Source organism: Jaculus jaculus, chromosome 13 (assembly GCF_020740685.1).
Source record: "Jaculus jaculus isolate mJacJac1 chromosome 13, mJacJac1.mat.Y.cur, whole genome shotgun sequence".
In the NCBI taxonomy this organism is placed as follows: Eukaryota; Metazoa; Chordata; class Mammalia; order Rodentia; family Dipodidae; genus Jaculus; species Jaculus jaculus.
Genome location: NC_059114.1, coordinates 71,813,905 through 71,833,044, shown reverse-complemented (window position 1 = coordinate 71,833,044; position 19,140 = coordinate 71,813,905). Strand labels below are relative to the sequence as shown.

At 40.3% G+C, this 19,140-nt stretch overlaps 1 pseudogene; it reads left to right on the top strand.

Moving 5' to 3' along the window:
* Positions 1-14,178: 14,178 nt before the first annotated feature.
* Positions 14,179-14,829, top strand: LOC101599438 (annotated as a pseudogene).
* The last annotated feature ends 4,311 nt before the right edge of the window (positions 14,830-19,140 follow it).

Genomic DNA, 19,140 nt, shown 5'->3' with positions numbered 1-19,140 from the left:
ATTAAAGACTGAAGTTGTAAAAGAATATTAGACACCAGACTAGCAGAGCGAACCGAGGCGGCAATCTCTAGGCCAGCAACCGCATTAGCTACATATAGGGAATCCGTGAACAAGTTAAAAGAAGTAGAGAATGTCTGAAAGACCTCCAAAACAATTAGGCATTCAACAATTTGAGGGGAATCGGGTCTAAACATTCTTACTATAGGCTCTGAGCCTTGTACCAAGTAGGCCCCACGACCAGACTTTGAACCATCAGTAAAGATGGCAGGGGCTGATGTAATAGGCTCCTGAACAGTGATTTTAGGAAAGTAAACCAGATTATTTTCAACAAAGGACAAAATAGGGCTCTATCCTGTGTCTGAGCATTATCTGTAACCGGACTCAAGGAACTGGCCTTTTGAAAGACAAGCCTTTGCCAACTCTGTCCAATCTGTAGGAGTCAAAGGAGCTGTAATGATCCTGCGCAACAGTGCAACGGAATAATCTGTACCTGGTCCAAAATCCTTGACAGCCTGAATTAAATCCTTTAGTTGTTTATACAGAACTGGTTCATGTTTCCTTTGTTGAGTTACTGGGTCCTCAAAAACGGGAAAAGTGGAGGTCAGCCGCGACCAGGTTTTTGTTTTAATGAAGCAGCATGTGTCCCCAGGGGAGTTATAGGGTGGGGGTGCGGAAGGCTCTATCGACTGTAAAGGACCACACTCTTGGCCTTTAGGCCCCTTTGTCAGCAGAGGGCGCCTAGGCGGGGACCTATATTGCTCCCTTTTATAACAGGCGGTGGCCTCCTTTAGTCTTTCCTCTTCCCCTTTAAATAATTTTTCTTCTTCCTCCTCTGCAAAATCGGAGTTAGCCTCCTCATCTGTGTCAAGTACATTTAAATGTGTAAGATCCTCAATGGGAGGATAGAGCCTGTCAAAGACTCCTTTGCCCCCCTCAAGGGGCGGGCGATCATAAGTTTCACCTATTTCTTTGAGCTCATCTTGTAAACTTTTATCTTTGTCTTATCCTTGCTTTTCTTTTTTTATTTCTCCATTTCTTCTAGGCCTAGTCTGTGAATCCCCATTTGGATCTGACTCAGAAAGGCTATCCTGATGCCTTGCCAAAGCCTCCCGTCCCTTTCTAATAATGTCTATGTGGTTCCCCTTACTCAAGCAGGAGTGAATAAGCTGCCAGAACGGCAATGTACCCTTACCAATTCTGTCCTCTTGTTTTGCTGCTTCCAGGTATCTACCTAGCTTCTCCCAAGTAGGGAGAGAGAAGTCCCCCGACACCGCAAACCATGGCGCAATCTCGTCCAAATCTTTAACAATCTTTTTTATTGTTGCGGAGGAGACCTTAATGTCCCTTTGCTTAAGCAGTTCTTTTATTGGCTGGACGAAGTCAACGGGCGCAAAGTCCGCACCCTGAGAGTTGCCCATGTTGTGCTCACAGCAAACGACAAGGACAATAAACCACACAGGAATGAAAATAACAAGGATCAGGTAGGGGTCTAAGTGGAGAAGCATTATGACTGGGGATGACTTACCGACGTCTTCCTCTCCGTGTGTCAAGTTCTGGATCCTCTTCGGCCCCTCGCCCAGTGACCACAAAGCACCCGGCGTCCCAGGTTTCGGCACCACTTTGGGGCGAGCCCCCTGTCCTGCAGAAGAATGACCACCAGACGAAGATCCTTCTTGATCACACTTTATTGGAGAGCCTCTTAGTTAACAGGAAAGCTGATGGCGAGGGGCGAGGGGCGCAGGAGTGTAGCTGCTTTTATAGGGCAGAATACTATGGGGTGCCTGCTGATTGGCTGCCATAGGCTCACCCGCCCACAGGAGCCACGGGATAGGCTCGGGACAAGGTGCGTCAAGCGCATGCGCAACCTCAAGTGAGGTTGGCGCCAAGGCGCTGCCTAAATAAGGAATTGTTTACCTCAAGACTGGCAGGAAGCCAGCGCCATCTTGTAATGGCGTCTACATTAGCTCCCTACAAACATTTATTTTTAGGTATTAAGCTATCAATCCCTGTGGATGATAGTCTATTTAACTGGTCAAGGATGCCCACATTAAATATGACTTATGAATACATCCTTTAAAATGTTTCGTCATTAAATTAACATTTACATTATGGCTTAGTAAAGTAGATTGGCTTCTTCAGTTTGGTGAGGAACTATCTAGTCTATAGAGGACCAGAAAAGAACACAAGCTGGAGGAAGGAAGAACTGACCTACCTGCTCCTCATGATTTCATTTGATTCAGTGCTGGAGCTAGGGACAGCTCATGTTATCATTCTTAGTCCTCACTGGAATTTATTCTGCCAGCTTTCCTCATTCTTGGGCCTGTAGTCTTGGTGCATTATATCTCCATCAGCTTCTCTGCCTTTTCACCTTGGAGATGGCAGCCTGTGAGCCTTCTCACTCTCCATAACTGCATGAGACAATTCTTCCCCGTCAATCTCTTCCTCTGACACTCTCTCTCCCTTCACTGTGTTTTACATACACTTGAATATAGGTGTATAAAGAGATGTAAATACATGTATAGGTATAGATAAAGATCTATAAATAGATTACCTGCTAGTTCAGCTTCCCTGGAGAACCTTGATTAATGCAAGATCTGAAGAGTGTTCACAGAGGAAGATAAGATTTGCATTGCATGGCAAACTAGCTAAAACTGAACAGGAACAAATCTTAAGGCAGATAAAATAAAATTGAAAATTGTAGAAAATCATAGATAGTAAACTGTGTTAGTCAGGGTTCTCTAGAGGAACAGAATTGATAGAATGAATGGTATTAAAAGGGAATTTCTTAGATTCATTTACTGTGGTCCAACAGTAGCAGTCTGTAGGCCCGAGAGTCAAGGAACTTGGTAGCTGCTCAGTCCAAGAGGCTGGATGCCTCTGCATTCTCAATCCAGCACTGAAGACCTGCAGGTTTCATGTAGCACTGGTTCATGCACGTCTTCCATCCAGGCTGGTCTTCAGTCCCCGCTGGAAGGCAGCAACAAGCAGCAAGCAGCCTGGTGGGAGGAAGGGTTTCTTTTCTCCCAGAGCTTCCTTAGATAAAACCCCCTTCTGAGAGGTGCCACCCACTCTGGGGGAAGGGCTCACTCTAGGGGAATGACTTCCTCCTTCAGTTAATCCTTCCTGGAAGTAACTTGGAGACCTACTCAAGAGGGATGGCTCTGGATCCCTAAGCTGATCAAGCTGACAACACACCATCACATAAACTCTTAGTATTAGTCTTGGCCCAGGAAAGAACTGAAACTAATGCCATGAGTGAATTTTGGGTGGAAGAAATTAGTAGAACACTGGAGTAAACAAATGTAGATGTTAAATTATGGCAAATAAAATGAAAGCAAGCTGAAGAAAGCCTCTGTGAACTGCTTAACTTACTGAAAATTCTGCAAAACTGTGTTCAAAATTAATTAAAACAATAAAAACTCCTGATGTACATAGCCAAAGGCAAAAAAAATCTAAAGCTCCCAAAAGACAAGGTTAATAACAAGTACACTTTGTTGGCCTCATAAAACAGTATGACTGGTAGGGTTTTTACAATGTTTTCAAATATTTTAACTATTATGAGCATGTGATATTAGATCATGGGAATATGCTTTGTGGTCTGGTGTTAAAAATAAGTTAGGGCTGGAGAAATTGCATAGTGGTTAATTCATTTGCCTGTGAAGCCTATGGCCCCAGGTTCTATCTCCCAGTACCCACACAAGGTGGTACATGCATCTGGAGTCCCTTTGCAGTGGCTGGAGGCCCTGGTATGCCCATTCTTTTCTCTTCTGTCTCTCTCTGCCTCTCTTTCTCTTTCTCAAATAAGAAAACATAAAATAAAATAAATCTTTCAAAAGTAAGTTAGTTTTGTAGTCAATTATAAAGGGAGACACATACATGCTAAGTAGAGTTACAAAAAACATAAAGCATAGTCATGGAAAATATGAAGAAATGTGGAAAGTTAAAAGAAATAATTATTAGTAATTAAAAATAAGTTCCTCAGGCTGCAGAGATGACTTAGTGATTAAGCACTTGCCTGTGAAGCCTAAGGACCCCAGTTCAAGACTCAATTCTCCAGGACCCACAAGGGGGCACATGCATCTGGAGTTCGTGTACAGTGGCTGGAGGCCCTGGCGTGGCCATTCTCTCTCTCTCTCTCTCTCTCTCTCTCTCTCTCTGCCTCTTTCTATCTCTGTCTGTCACTCTCAGATAAATAAATAAATAAAAATGAACAAAAAAAAAAGTTTCTCTTTTGCTACTTAATACTGAAATTTTATAGTATATATTAAAAAACTTGAATTTAGGGTCTCATGAATGCTGGGAAGGTACTGTACTGCTGAGGTATCTATCACCTTAGAAATATGTTCTATTGACTCTTTGAATGTTTGAATTGTTAATGAAAATAATCTGTGCATTTGCATAATGGGATATTAATAAGAGCCAAATATTCCCAATAAAGAGAGCAAAGACCAACTGATTGGAAATAGACTGGCACATGAATGAAAATGATCATTTAGAAAAGTTGATAAGTGTTTTTAAAATGGTTCCAAGGGGCTGGAGAGATGGCTTGGCAGTTAAGCGCTTGCCGGTGAAGCCTAAGGACCCCGGTTCGAGGCTCGGTTCCCCAGGTCCCACGTTAGCCAGATGCACAAGGGGGCGCATGTGTCTGGAGTTCGTTTGCAGAGGCTGGAAGCCCTGGCGCGCCCATTCTCTCTCTCTCCCTCTATCTGTCTTTCTTTCTGTGTCTGTCGCTCTCAAATAAATAAATTAAAAAATAAAAATAAAAAAATAAAAATAAAAAAAATAAAATGGTTCCAAGTCCAAATGCAACTGTGGAGAGTCTGTCCTAGGGATCCAGACAGACCAGGAGAGCAGAATGGAAAGGAAAGTAGGATCACACAGTAGACATTAAAAACACAGGACATGTGTGTAGGACTGAAAACACACCCCCTCTATAGCCAGATTGAAAACATGGAGGAATACTTTGGGACACTATCTTCCAACAGCTGTTATTACCTCCATAAGACCTCCATAGCATTGAGATCAACCAACATTTAGACATGGATAATGGAGGGAGGCAAAAAAGTATATATATAATCTCAAACTAGCATATATATATATATATATATATATATATATATATATATATATATGTACATGAAAATAGCAGAGAGACTAGTCAGAAAGAAGAAGCCATTCAGTGAAAAGGAGGGATGAAATAAGTTATTGGGAGGGGAAACTGATCAAATTAAAGGATATTCAAGTACATAAGCTACCCATTAAATAAGTAACAAATAAATACAGAGAAAATGTTGGAGAAAGTCTTTACAAGTTTGCATGTAGGTAGGTGACATCCCATCCACATATATATTAAGGAGCAATCTTCAGTATTTAAATACGTAGAAGTCATTCATTATCAGAGGATGTATTGCTCAATGGTAAAGCTGTTTCCTAGCACACGGCAAGTGCTGGCTTAAATCCTCCTTAACGCTGCAGAAACAAACAAAAACCAGACAAACACAAGCAGATATTCTCAGGAGACATCTGAAACATGTGCATGAAATTAGTGTCAGGAATCTTCCACAGGTAAGAAACTACCTGGCTAATGATGCAGGCAAGAGGAAGGAAGGTCTGTTCTCTGTATTTTAAGTGTGGCCTCTGGTGCTAAGCTTTTTCTACTCTGCCTATTCACGTGAAGTGAGACCTCCATGACCTCTACATGTGAGAGAACATTAGTCCAAAGAGTGTTATCGCGCTGTTCTAACATACCACCAAGTTTAGAGTTGATATTATGTACTTTTGTTATTTGAAGGTGGTTCCAAGGGCTGGTGGTTCTGAGTAAGAGTCACGGGTGGGGGTTGTCTAGATAGTATTTTGAGGTACAGGCCTCTAAAGGCTTCCCAGGTCTTCAGGGTCCTTTTTAAGTTCGTTCATGTAGCAATGGCCCCAGCTGCTTGTCAGTTGTTGGCCAGAGACTTAAGTTTCTTACCTGTGAGCTTTTTGATAGGTTGATTATAATGAAGCATTGGTTTTTTCCCCTTCTCTTGTAAGGGAGGAAGAAAGAGAGGAGAGAGAAGAGAGACTACAATGTACAAGTGAGCACACTTGGTCCAGTGCAAAGAGGACAACACAAGAGTGTGCATAGCAGGAGGTGAAATTCATTGTTGGCCACCTTGAAAGCAATCTTCTACGACATCCTTTGAAACGTCATGGCCTTGACCAGTTTCCTCCCCCATTGGTGTTGTTAGTTCTTGAAAGCAGGAGTTGTCTGGTAGGGGTTCTTTCACGTTCACTTGATTTTCTCCACGTCTATGCAACTTTGTTTTAGAATGTCAAGCAATCCAAACTCAAATTGTGAAAAGAGAAAGAACATTATTTTGAAGTCTTAACAATTGGAACTTAGGTTGCCAGAAGATGTGTGGTGGCATGGAGTGAGTGACAGGCATACAGATTCCTGGTCCTCTTTCCCTGGGCAGGGGTGTGTGTAGGTGGGCACAGAGTGAGTAGGCCAGAGCCCTGCTTCCTGGTGCCTCCCAGTTTCCTGATCCAGGTTCCCTGCACCAGACTGTGTGCAGGCAGGCACAGCAGTGTGGAGTGAGTAGGCCAGATACTTGTTGCCAGCTCCTCCCAACTCCCTGGTCCAGTACCCTGTTCAGGAGGGAGTGTGAGCAGGCAAAGTGAGGAGTGAGTAGGCTAGATCCCTGTTCCCTGGCTCCTCCCAGTTCCCTGGTTCTGGTAGGCCCCACTGTGCCTTGCTTGGGAGGTATTGTCCCTGTGTGGGTGGTAGAATCAGGCCTTTTTCTCTGGTGTCCTAACTGGACACTGGGTACCAGCATCACTGTTAACTTGAGTCAGAGGGTTCATGGGCCAAAAGACAAAAACTTGCTTCCTCCTCAATAAAACAGTCTTCCTAAAATGGGCAGTCAACAATGCAAAAAAAGCCACTGAAAGTCAGAAAACTGAGAAATCTCCACTAAGGATGCTCAGTCCTATAATAGAAGCCCCGAATTAAATCGTAGAGATCAATAGAAATTCATGCTCAAAATGAAAACACATCAACCTATGAGATACTGATTAAAAGAATTGCTGACCTGGAAGCAAACCATCAAAGAACCAACAACAGTATCAATGAAATTGAACAGAATCATCTATTAAAGTATTCAGCTTTTGACAGTAAGCTTAACTTGATTGAAGAAAACATTAGAACCCTCAAAAGATATATGAATAAATTGAAGGTGAGTCAAGAAATGGAATATCTCAACACTGGTTGATTAAGTTTAATGAAGACTTGGTCAAATGCAAGAATGAATTCCAAACATCATTAAAAATAATTAGAACTTAAACTGAAATGATACCTCAAAAAATAAATGGACATGCTGCAAAATAATACAACAGAAAACAAAGATCAAATAGAAATCATAAAAACCTTTCTAGAACCCCTCAGCAACAGGGTTACTCATGTGGAAGATAGAACTTTTTACCTGGAAGACAAGACAGAACAAATTTATCAGGAGGCCAAATCTTCACTAAGTTCAAAAAATCAAATGAACAGAGTATGAGGGAACTATTGGATACCCTAAAATAACCAAACATCTGGATCATGGATATACTGGAAGGAGAGAAAATCCAGGCCAGAGGCATGGAGAACATATTAAATAAAATTGGAGAAAAATTTTTGGACCTCTCAAAAGAAAGGCCCATCCAGAAACAAGAAGCCCACAGAACACTGACAGGACCAAAGAAGAAACATTCCAAGGTACATCATGATTAAAACTCTTTAACACTGAAAACAGAGAGTGTTAAAAGCAGCAATAAAGAAACAACTCACAACATACAAAGATAATCACATCAAAATTACATCAGATTTCTCAATTGAAACCCTGAAAGCCAGAAGGGCCTGTGATGGAACACTTCAAAGTCTAAAATCTATGTCTCCCATCCCAAGCTACTCTACCCAGCAAAAGGATCCCTCATAATATATGGGGTGGGCTGGAAAGGTGGCTTAGTGGTTAAGCACTTGCCTGTGAAGCCTAAGGACCCCGGTTTGAGGCTCAGTTCCCCAGGACCCACATTAGTCAGATGCACAAGGGGACGCACATGTCTGGAGTTCGTTTGCAGTGGCTGGAGGCCCTGGCGTGCCCATCCTCTCTCTTCTCTCCCTGTCTGCCTCTTTCTTTCTCTGTCACTATCAAATAAATAAATAAATATATGGGGAAAGGAAAACTTTTCCATAAAGAAGTCAACTCTATGAATATATGAACACAAAGCCAAACCTACAGGGAATACTTGAGGGAATACTCCACACAAAACAGTCAAACAACAGATCTGAAAAGCTGACAAGAAGATCACAATAACCAAAAATATACCAGGCTCAACATAGTACAAAACACAAGAAAGCACCAAACACCATAAAACACCTCATCATGGCAGGGATAAATTCAAACCTCACAGTAATAACCTTAAATTTTAATGGTCTTCACTCACCCATCAAAAGACATAGGTTACCAGGATGGATCAAACAAATGGGCCCTTCTGCCTGCTGTCTTCAAGAAACCCACCTAACCACTAAAGATAGACACTACCTCAGGGTGACAGGATGGAAGATAATATTCCAAGTAAGTGGAAATAAAAAAAAAACCCAGGTGTTGGTATATTAATATATGTTAAAATAGACCTCAAACCAAAAATAATAAAAATGACAAAGAAGACCATTCACCAAAAGAATGATCAAACATGAGCACATCACAATCATAAACATATATGTGACAAATACAGGCACACCACAGTATATAAAATAAAATCTATTTGTCAATAAAACAGAAATAAGTAACAACACCATCATAGTCAGAGACTTCAATACTCCACTATCATCAATAGACAGATCATCCAAGCAAACAACCAACAGGGAAATAATAGAGCTCAACAACATCATAAATCAACTAGACCTAACAGATATCTACAGAACTTTCTACGCCAACTCTACAGAATACACATTCTCCTCAGCATCCCATGGAACCTTCTCTAAAACTGGCCATATATAATGTAATAAAGCATGCCTCTATAAAGTTAGGAAAATTGAAGTAATTTCCTGCAGCATGTCAGATCACAATGCTTTAAAACTAGAAATTAACAACAAGAGAAACATCAAGAATTCCACCACCTCCTGGAGACTAAAGAACATATTTTTAAACAATGTATGGGGCATGGAAGAATCAAAAATGAAATTGTAAAATTTCTAGAATTGAATGATAATATAAGCACAACCTACCCAAACACATGGACATAATGAAAGCAGTTCTAAGGGGAAAATTCATACCATTAAATGCCTTCATTACAAAGACCTAAATTTATAACCTAACTGTCTACCTAAAGGCACTGGAAAAACAAGAATCCAACCCATAGACCTCCAGATGGAAAGAAATAATTAAGATTGGAGAAGAAATTAATGAATTGGCAACTAAGAAAACAATTGAAAAATTGATGAAATGAAGAGCTGGTTCTTTGAAAAGAATAAACAAGTTTGACAAAGCCCTGGACAATTTGATCAAGCAAAAATAGAGAAGTCAGCTGGGCATGGTGGTGTATGCCTTTAATTCCAGCACTCAGGAGGCAGAGGTAGGAGGATCACCATGAGTTCAAGGCCACCCTGAGACTACATAGTAAATTCCAGGTCATCCTGAGCTAGAGTAAGACACTATCTCAAGAGAAAAAAAAAAGAGAGAGAGAGAAGTGTAAAATTAACAAAATCAGAAATGAAAAAGGAGAGATCACAACAGACATCAATGACATTGGACAAATCATCAGAGAATACTTCCAAAACTTCCACTCTACGAAATTAAATAATCTGGGGTGCTAGACACTTACCACCTCCCAAAACTAAACTCAGAGAAGATTAATCTCCTAAACAAACCTATTATATCCATGGAGATTAAAAAGGTAATCAAAAGCCTCCCCAAAAAGACAAGTCCAGGATTCGAATGGCTTCTCAGCTGAATTCTATCAAACCTTCATTGAAGGACTGAGAAATATTTTTCTCAAACTATTTCACATAGTCAGAGACCAGAAAATCCTCCCCAACTCTTTTTATGAAGTGAGCATCACCCACATACCAAAACCAGACAGAAATGCAAAAAAAAAAAAAAAAACAAAACAAAACAAAAAAAAACTATTGGCTTATATCCCTGATGAACTTAGATGCAAAGATCCTGAACAAATTCTTTGCAAATGGACTTCAGTAACATATAAAAATTATTATCCACCTTGACCAAGTAGGCTTCATCCCAGGGATGCAGGGATGGTTCAACATACTGAAATCAGTGAATGTAAAACACCACATTAAAAAAAAAAGTAAACATAAGAACCACATAATCATCTCAATTGATGCAGAAAATACCTTTGACAAAATATACCACCACTTTATGATCAAAATGCTGGAAAGAAAAGGCATGGAGGGTTTATATCTCAGCACAATAAAGGCTATGTATAAAGCTCCTAAAGCCCAAATAATACTTAATAGGGGAAGACTCAAGGAGCTCTCCTGAGAATGGGAGAAATACAGGGTTGCCCACTCTCACCATTCCTCTTCAACATAGTACTAGAAGTACTATCCCAGGCAATAAGACAGGAGAAAGAAATAAAAGGGATTCAAATTGGAAAAGAAGTCAAGTTAGCCCTATTTGCAGATGACATAATCCTGTATATAGTGACCCAAAATTCTCCATCTCAAAACTTCTAAAGGTGATTAATTCCTTTAGCAAACTGGAAGGACAAAAAGTCAGTGCACAAAAATTAGTAGCTTTTCTATATACAAAGGACAAATATACAGAGAAAGAAATCAGTGAAGCTGTCCCATTTGCAATAGCAATAAAAAAATAAATACCTTGGAATAACACTAACCAAGGATGTGAAACACTTCTATAATGAAAAAAAATCTCAAGAAAGAAATCAAGGAGGACTTGAGAAATGAAGACTTCCCATGTTCCTGGAAAGTTAGAATTAATGTTGTGAAAATGGCAATTCTACCAAAAACAATATATAGTTTTAACAAAATGCCAATAAAAATACCAGCATCATTCTTCACAGAGATTTAAAAAGTGATCTCAAAATTCATATGGAATGGCAGCAGGCCTCAGATATCTAAACATATCCTCAGAGTAAAAAAAATCTCTCTGGAGGTATCACCATACCAGATCTAAATTTACATTTACAAATTCATAGTAACAAAAACAGCATTGTACTGGAATAAAAACAGAAATATAGAGCAAAGGAACAGACTTTAAGACCCAGTCCTTAGGTCAAGTAACTATAGCTACTTGATCTTTGACAAAAGTGCCAATAATGTAGACTAGAGAAAACATAGCATTTTCAACACATGGTGTTGGAAAAATTGGATGACCATATGTAGAAAAATGAAATTAGAGCCACTCATTTCTCTGTACACAAAAATCATGTCTAAATGGATTAAAGACCCCAATATAAGACCTGAAACTCTTCAAGTACTGGAAGAAAAATTAGGAGGCATGCTTCACCATATAAGACTGGGAAAAGACTTCCTGAACAAAACCCCAGTAGCCTAGAAAATTAAACAAGCACTCAACCAGTGGGATCTCATGAAGCTAAAAAGCTTTTGCACAGACAAACATACCATAAGCAGAGCCAAAAGATTAACCACTGAATGGTAGAAAATCTTTACCAGTTATACCACTGGTGGAAGCCTAATATCTAGAATCTACAAAGAATTAAAAAAACTAAATAATTAAAAAAAAACTCACTACAAAGTGGGCCAGAGAACTGAGTTCTCAGAAGAAGAATTACAAATGGTAAACACACACTTAAGAAAATGCTCAAAGTCCCTAGCCACTAGGGAAATGAAAGCTAAAACAACTATGAGAATCCACCTTACTCCAGTAAGGATAGCAAACATTAAACAATTAAATGAAAAAAAAAATGTTGGTGAGGCTGTGGAGAAATAGGAACACTCATTCACTGTTGGTGGGAATGTAAGCTGGTACAACCACTATGGAAATCAACATAGAGACTCCTGAAAAGTATGAATATAGAATTACCAACAGACATAGTTATTCCCTGACTGGGCATTTACTCTAAAAGCTCCATACCTCAGTATAGAGATGTTTGCTCAACTATGTTTATAGCTGCATAATTTATAATAGATAAGAACTGGAATCAAACCAAGTGCCCATCATTAGATGAATGGATAACCAAGATGTGGCATATCTACATGATGGAATTCTACTCAGCAGTAAGACAAAATGACACAATGAAATTTGTAGAAAAATGGTCAAGCTTGGAACAGATCATACTAAGAAAACTCAAACAATCACAGAAAGACAATCTTCACATGGTCTCACTCATCTGCAGTGCCTAACCTGGATCATTCCAAGTTGCTGATATACCTGAAAGGCACCTCAAGGCTTGGATAATAGGGAGGGTAGGAATTGGGGGAAGGGGCAGAGTGGAGGGGGACACAAATCTTAACCCAAATTGAACTAATGCCATAAAATCTTATATTCTGGAAGTTAGAATAAAAGGTTGAACCCTCAGCAGGATCTTAGGGGAAGCACCTGAATCGAAGGGCCCTGGAGAGCATGAGATGAAGCCTAATCTTAAATTTCTCCTGTTTCTCTTTTTTGTGTCTTTTTTCCCCACTGGAAATTACCTGTACCAGGATACATTTAGCATCCACAATGAACTGTTGATGGGAGAGACCTACAAGGTCACCCAAAACAAACATGACAGACTTCTGTCAGCACGCTTGATTATAGACCAGAGATTCATGGTAAGACCCTACTGCTAAAGACACCATACACTGTCAGCAGGGACCATGGAGAGACCTGGTTGGAATCCAGAATAGAGCCATTCCCCAAACAGTTATCCCATCTAGTACTGGAACACATTTCATGAACTACCGTGAGAAAGTGGCCCACATCTGTCTGAGAAACTCAAAGTCTAAGTGACTCAGAAGCAAACAATCTGGCGTGATGGTCACACAAGTGCAATAGTGGCACACAGCCATGGTGGGTAACCAACTACTCTTGGATTGGCTAACAGATCTACTCAGTGGAAAGGAAACCATACCTGAAACTGGGAAAGAAGTCAGAATCTAATACAGATAACGATTTTTCTTTCCAATTCCAAACTCCCACTAATCTTGGGCTATAAGAGGGTCTACACCCTTTAAAATCTATCTAAGTTAATAATGTTTATCCTATTTAACCAGTTCTGACTTTACTCTCTGTTGGAGATTCTGCTTCTCCTTTTCAGATGGGAGCAATGGACCCAGCACACTTCACCCCAGCCCCAGCTGAAACCACAGAGCAACGGGGGAAATGAGCAACAGTGGTGCTTTCTCAGTGAACCTTATTTCAGCACGAGGGTGAAGGAGATAGACACTGAGGACACACAACACCTACAAAAGCAGAGATCCACAGGTTCCTAAGAGCCCATCACTGAAATATACTTAAAATGCAGCTAACGTGGCTCAGGGAATTTTGCAGAAGAGGGGGTGGAAAGATTGTTAGAGCCATAAGTTGGGACACTTTGCATAGAGACATTGCCTCTCCCCCTAACTGATTGCTGCCTCCATAATGCATGACCCACAATCCCCATGGGGTTGACCTGTAACCCCAATGAGGAGAACCTCTTCAGAAAAGGGGCAGGGATGAAGGAAACAATGGTACCAACGTGTGTTGTTTACATAGTACTATGTCCATATATAATAAAAATAAATTTAAAAAAATTGGAATTTAGGAGATGTGGATTCATACATGAGTATTTTAAATCATGCAGGAAATGTGGGAGCTTATAGATTGAGAAGGAACAAGGGCTACGTGACTAGAAGAAGCTAAAAGAAAAAAAAAAGAATGCATGAACGAAATAAAAATGTCCATAAAACAAGGGTCAGATAACCTCTCAATATGCATCATGAGCTTTTAGGGGTGATTCAATTGTCCAGTTTATGTTGGTCCAGGTCCAGATGGGTTTTTTTTCAAATGGCGACGGAAGGTCACATTCCAGGTGCAGCTGGAATCTTGCATGAGCCTCTTTTCATCACCTCCCAACTCCAAAGGACATTTTTTTTCTGTTGCATTCAATATTATTTTCCCTTTGCTTTCACAAGGGAAAAAATGTGCCTGATCTCATACATATTTGATTAAAATAGGAAACAACCATTGACTGGAAATGAGCGGGTAATACAGATTTTATGTGTTTTAAAGAAGAACGTAGATGGCACTTTTATAAAATAAGAGTTTTCAGATGACTTTTCTCCTATTTCAAGAATATCTCCGTCGTGCCCGACGTGCCAGGAGCAGCGGCTACAGGGCGAGGTGGTAGCCTTCGACTGCCAGTCCAAAATGCTGGCTTTAAAATGTCCCTCTTCCAGTGGAAAGCCCAACCATGCAGACATCTTGCTCATAAACTTACAATATGTTTCAGAAGTGGAAATAATTAATGACGGAACAGAAACCCCTCCTCCCCTAGCTTCACTCAGTATTAGTAAGCTTGCCAGCAAAGCGCGGACGGAGAAGGAGGAGAAGCTGAGCCAGGCCTGTGCAATCAGCGCTGGTGTCTCCCTGGAGGGCCAGCAGCTCTTCCAGACCATTCACAAGACCATTAAAGACTGTAAATGGCAAGAAAAAAAACATCGTAGTCATGGAAGAAGTTGTTATTACACCCCCATATCAAGTGGAGAACTGTCAAGGCAAAGAGGGGAGTGCACTGAGCCATGTACGCAAAATAGTTGAAAAACATTTTAGAGATGTGGAAAGCCAAAAGATACCGCAGCGTCCGCAAGCCCAGCAACCACAGAAGGAGGCCGCCCTGTCGTCCTGAGTCCACCCACGGGGGCTCTTCCAGCATCCAGCCGCAGAGGTGGTGGTGGCTTCAGCGGAGGCAGGCGGGGGGAGGGAAGGGATCCTATATTTCCTGTTGGCTCTTGTTAAAGGGTCAGCGTTTTCAAAACTTAGACTTGAACAAAGAAAACACCCAACAAAAAAGAACAAGAGAATAATTTAAAAGTTGAATCATTACTTGACTAACAGACTTCGGTCCACCATGTCCTTTCACAGCCTCCTTCTGGAGCACTCATCTTGTTCATTTTATTTTGAAAATTCCTTTCCCATGCTGCCCTTTACCTTTGACTTTCCTTTCCTACTCTGTTCCTGCCATTCTGTTTTTTAAGTGGGTACACTTGCCTTCTATGATTGAAGAAACTTTTACATCTTTTCTTCCAAAATAAAAGTAACAAGTTGACTGTGATTCTTAAGTTGAGACCAGAGCAGCAGAGGTCTCACTTTAAATTTTTCTTTTTTCTTTGTAACTTTTTTTTTTTTTTTTTTTTTGCACAGGACATGGCTTGAATTAGTTTTATTTTTCTTAATTATAAATATATATATATATGGAAATATATATTAAAATGTTCTCTAAGTATTTTCTGCTTCTTGCAGGTCTCTTTTTACTAGATCATGGCCATTCTTCCCACCTCTTTGCTCTGAAAAAAATAAAAATTAAAAAAAAAAGAGAAGTCCTTTCTACCGCCCATAGCCAAATAACTAATTTGACTTAGTTCACAAGAAGGATCTCCTGCAGCATTTTGCAGAGCCAGTGTGTGCAGACAGGATTTGGCTTTGAGGGTTCCTGATGGCTTTCTAGTTTTAAACTGTGTGTGCCTGTCTCACATTTGGCCTCATCCTCAGGATTCCCTCTGCCTTTGTCTGCAAGGTACTAGAGGAACCTCTCACCAGTCCACCTGGGAGTCAGCCACCCTCCCTCGTGCCTCTGCAGGAAGAACTCGCCTGCATGGCACATCTCAGCTCTTCGTCCTCCGGGGCTGATTTTCTCTTCTGAGAAAGCTGGAGTCCATATACTCCGGCCTTTCTTTAAGTCTATATCCAGAGCCTCTAGCCCAGGAAAAAGCTCGAATGATTTTTAGTTTCTCTTCTCCTGCCATCCTCCTGCTCTTCAAGCCCCTCTTACCCCCTATGATCTTACAAGCTGATGCGTTTGTATGTGCTCAGCCAATGGGCAGAAAACCTGGGAAGAATTTCTGGACTTTAGCCCACCAGTTTGGTCTGGTTTGACTATCCTGCTGAGCGCTGAAACTGGCATTTGTTGCTCCTGTGCCCTCAGGGTGGTCTTATGGGGCACGGTGTGCCAACACCTGAATATCAGGCACTGAGTGGGACATGGTGATGCTCATGTGACTGGCTAGAGCTTTGGGGGTGGGATGGGGTTAACTTTTTTTGGCCATGATATCTTTTCCCTTTTTTTTTTGAAAAATTAAATAAATGGATCAAAACTAAATAATTCAAGCCCTGCCTTCAAAATGGAAATTTTTTTTAGTATTGTTTAGCAAAAACAATAAAACCCCAATTTTTTTAACCATCAAAAAAAAAAAAAAGAATATCTCCTTTCACAACATCCAGATAATTTTTGAGAGTCCATTTTAGATATTTTTTTTTTTAAAAAAGACATTTTATTTTTCTTTATTAAGAGAGAGAAATAGGCAGGAGAGAGAAAGAGAGAGAATAGGTGCACCAGGGCCTCTAGCCACTGCAAACTCCAGATGCATGTACCCCATTGTGCATCTGGCTTATGTGGGTTCTAGGGAATCAAACCTTGGTCCTTTGGTTTTACAGACAAGTGCCTTAACCATTAAGCCATTCCTCCAGCTCTCAGTTGAACTTTTTGTTGTTGTTGTTGTTCATTTTTTATTTATTTATTTGAGAGTGACAGACATAGAGAGAAAGACAGATAGAGGGGGAGAGAGAGAATGGGCGCGCCAGGGCTTCCAGCCTCTGCGAACGAACTCCAGACGTGTGTGCCACCTTGTGCATCTGGCTAACGTGGGACCTGGGGAACCAAGCCTCGAACCGGGGTCCGTAGGCTTCACAGGCAAGCGCTTAACCGCTAAGCCATCTCTCCAGCCCTGAACTTTTTTTTTTTTTTAAATTTTTATTAACATTTTCCATGATTATAAAATATATCCCATGGTAATTCCCTCCCTCCCCACCCCCACACTTTCCCGTTTGAAATTCCATTCTCCATCATATTACCTCCCCATTACAATCATTGTAATTACATATATACAATATCAACCTATTAAGTATCCTCCTCCTTTCCTTTCTCCACCCTTTATGTCTCCTTTTCAACTTACTGGCCTCTGCTACTAAGTATTTTCATTCTCACACAGAAGCCCAGTCATCTGTAGCTAGGATCCACATATGAGAGAGAACATGTGGCGCTTGGCTTTCTGGGCCTGGGTTACCTGACTTAGTATAATACTTTCCAGGTCCATCCATTTTTCTGCAAATTTCATAACTTCATTTTTCTTTACCGCTGAGTAGAACTCCATTGTATAAATGTACCACATCTTCATTATCCACTCATCTGTTGAGGGACATCTAGGCTGGTTCCATTTTCCAGCTATTATAAATTGAGCAGCAATAAACATGGTTGAGCATGTACTTCTAAGGAAATGAGATGAGTCCTTTGGATATATGCCTAGGAGTGCTATAGCTGGGTCATATGGTAGATCAATCTCTAGCTGCTTTAGGAACCTCCACACTGTTTTCCACAATGGCTGGACCAGATTGCATTCCCACCAGCAGTGCAGAAGGGTTCCTTTTTTTCCACATCCCCGCCAACATTTATGATCATTTGTTTTCATGATGGTGGCCAATCTGACAGGAGTGAGATGGAATCTCAATGTAGTTTTAATCTGCATTTCCCTGATGACTAGTGACGTAGAACATTTTTTTAGGTGCTTATATGCCATTCGTATTTCTTCCTTTGAGAACTCTCTATTTAGCTCCTTAGCCCATTTTTTGATTGGCTTGTTTGATTCCTTATTAGTTAACTTTTTGAGTTCTTTGTATATCCTAGATATTAATCCTCTATCAGATATATAGCTGGCGAAGATTTTTTCCCATTCTGTAGGTTGCCTCTTTGCTTTTTTCACTGTGTCCTTTGCTGTGCAAAATCTTTGTAATTTCATTAGGTCCCAGTGGTTAATCTGTGGTTTTATTGCCTGAGCAATTGGGGTTGTATTCAGAAAGTCTTTGCCAAGACCAATATGTTGAAGGGTTTCCCCTACTTTTTCCTCTAGCAGTTTCAAAGTTTCCGGTCTGATGTTAAGGTCTTTAATCCATTTGGACTTAATTCTTGTGCATGGCGAGAGAGAAGAATCTATTTTCATCCTTCTGCAGATATTTATCCAGTTTTCAAAACACCATTTGCTGAAGAGGCTGTCTCTTCTCCAATGAGTATTTTTGGCATTTTTATCGAATATCAGGTGGCTATAGCTACTTGGGCTTACATCTGGGTCCTCTATTCTGTTCCACTGATCTACATGTCTGTTTTTGTGCCAGTACCATGCTGTTTTTGTTACTATGGCTCTGTAGTATAGGTTAAAATCAGGTATGGTGATACCACCAGCCACTTTTTTGTTGCTCAGTATTATTTTAGATATTCGAGGTTTTTTATGATTCCAAATGAATTTTTGGATTGATTTTTCTATTTCCATGAAGAAAGCCTTTGGAATTTTGATAGGGATTGCATTAAATGTGTAGATTGCTTTAGGTAAGATTGCCATTTTCACGGTATTGATTCTTCCAAGCCAGGAACAAGGGATGTTTCTCCACTTTCTAGTGTCTTCTGCAATTTCTCGCTTGAGTGTTTTAAAGTTCTCATTGTATAGATTCTTTACTTCCTTAGTTAGGTTTATTCCAAGGTATTTTTTTTTTTTGATGCAATTGTGAATGGGAGTGATTCTCTGATTTCATCCTCTGTGTGTTTGTTGTTAGCATATACGAAGGCTACTGATTTCTGTGTATTTATTTTGTATCCTGCTACATTGCTGTAGGTTTTGATCAGCTCTAACAGCTTGCTAGTAGAGTCTTTAGGGTCCTTTATGTATAGAATCATGTCATCTGCAAATAATGATAACTTGATTTCTTCCTTTCCAATTTGTATCCCTTTTATGTGTGTCTCTTGCCTTACTGCTATGGCTAAGACTTCCAAAACTATATTAAATAGAAGTGGAGACAGTGGACTCCCTTGTCTTGTTCCTGATTTTAGTGGAAAAGCTTCCAGTTTTTCCCCATTTAGTAATATGTTGGCTGTAGGCTTGTCATAAATAGCCTT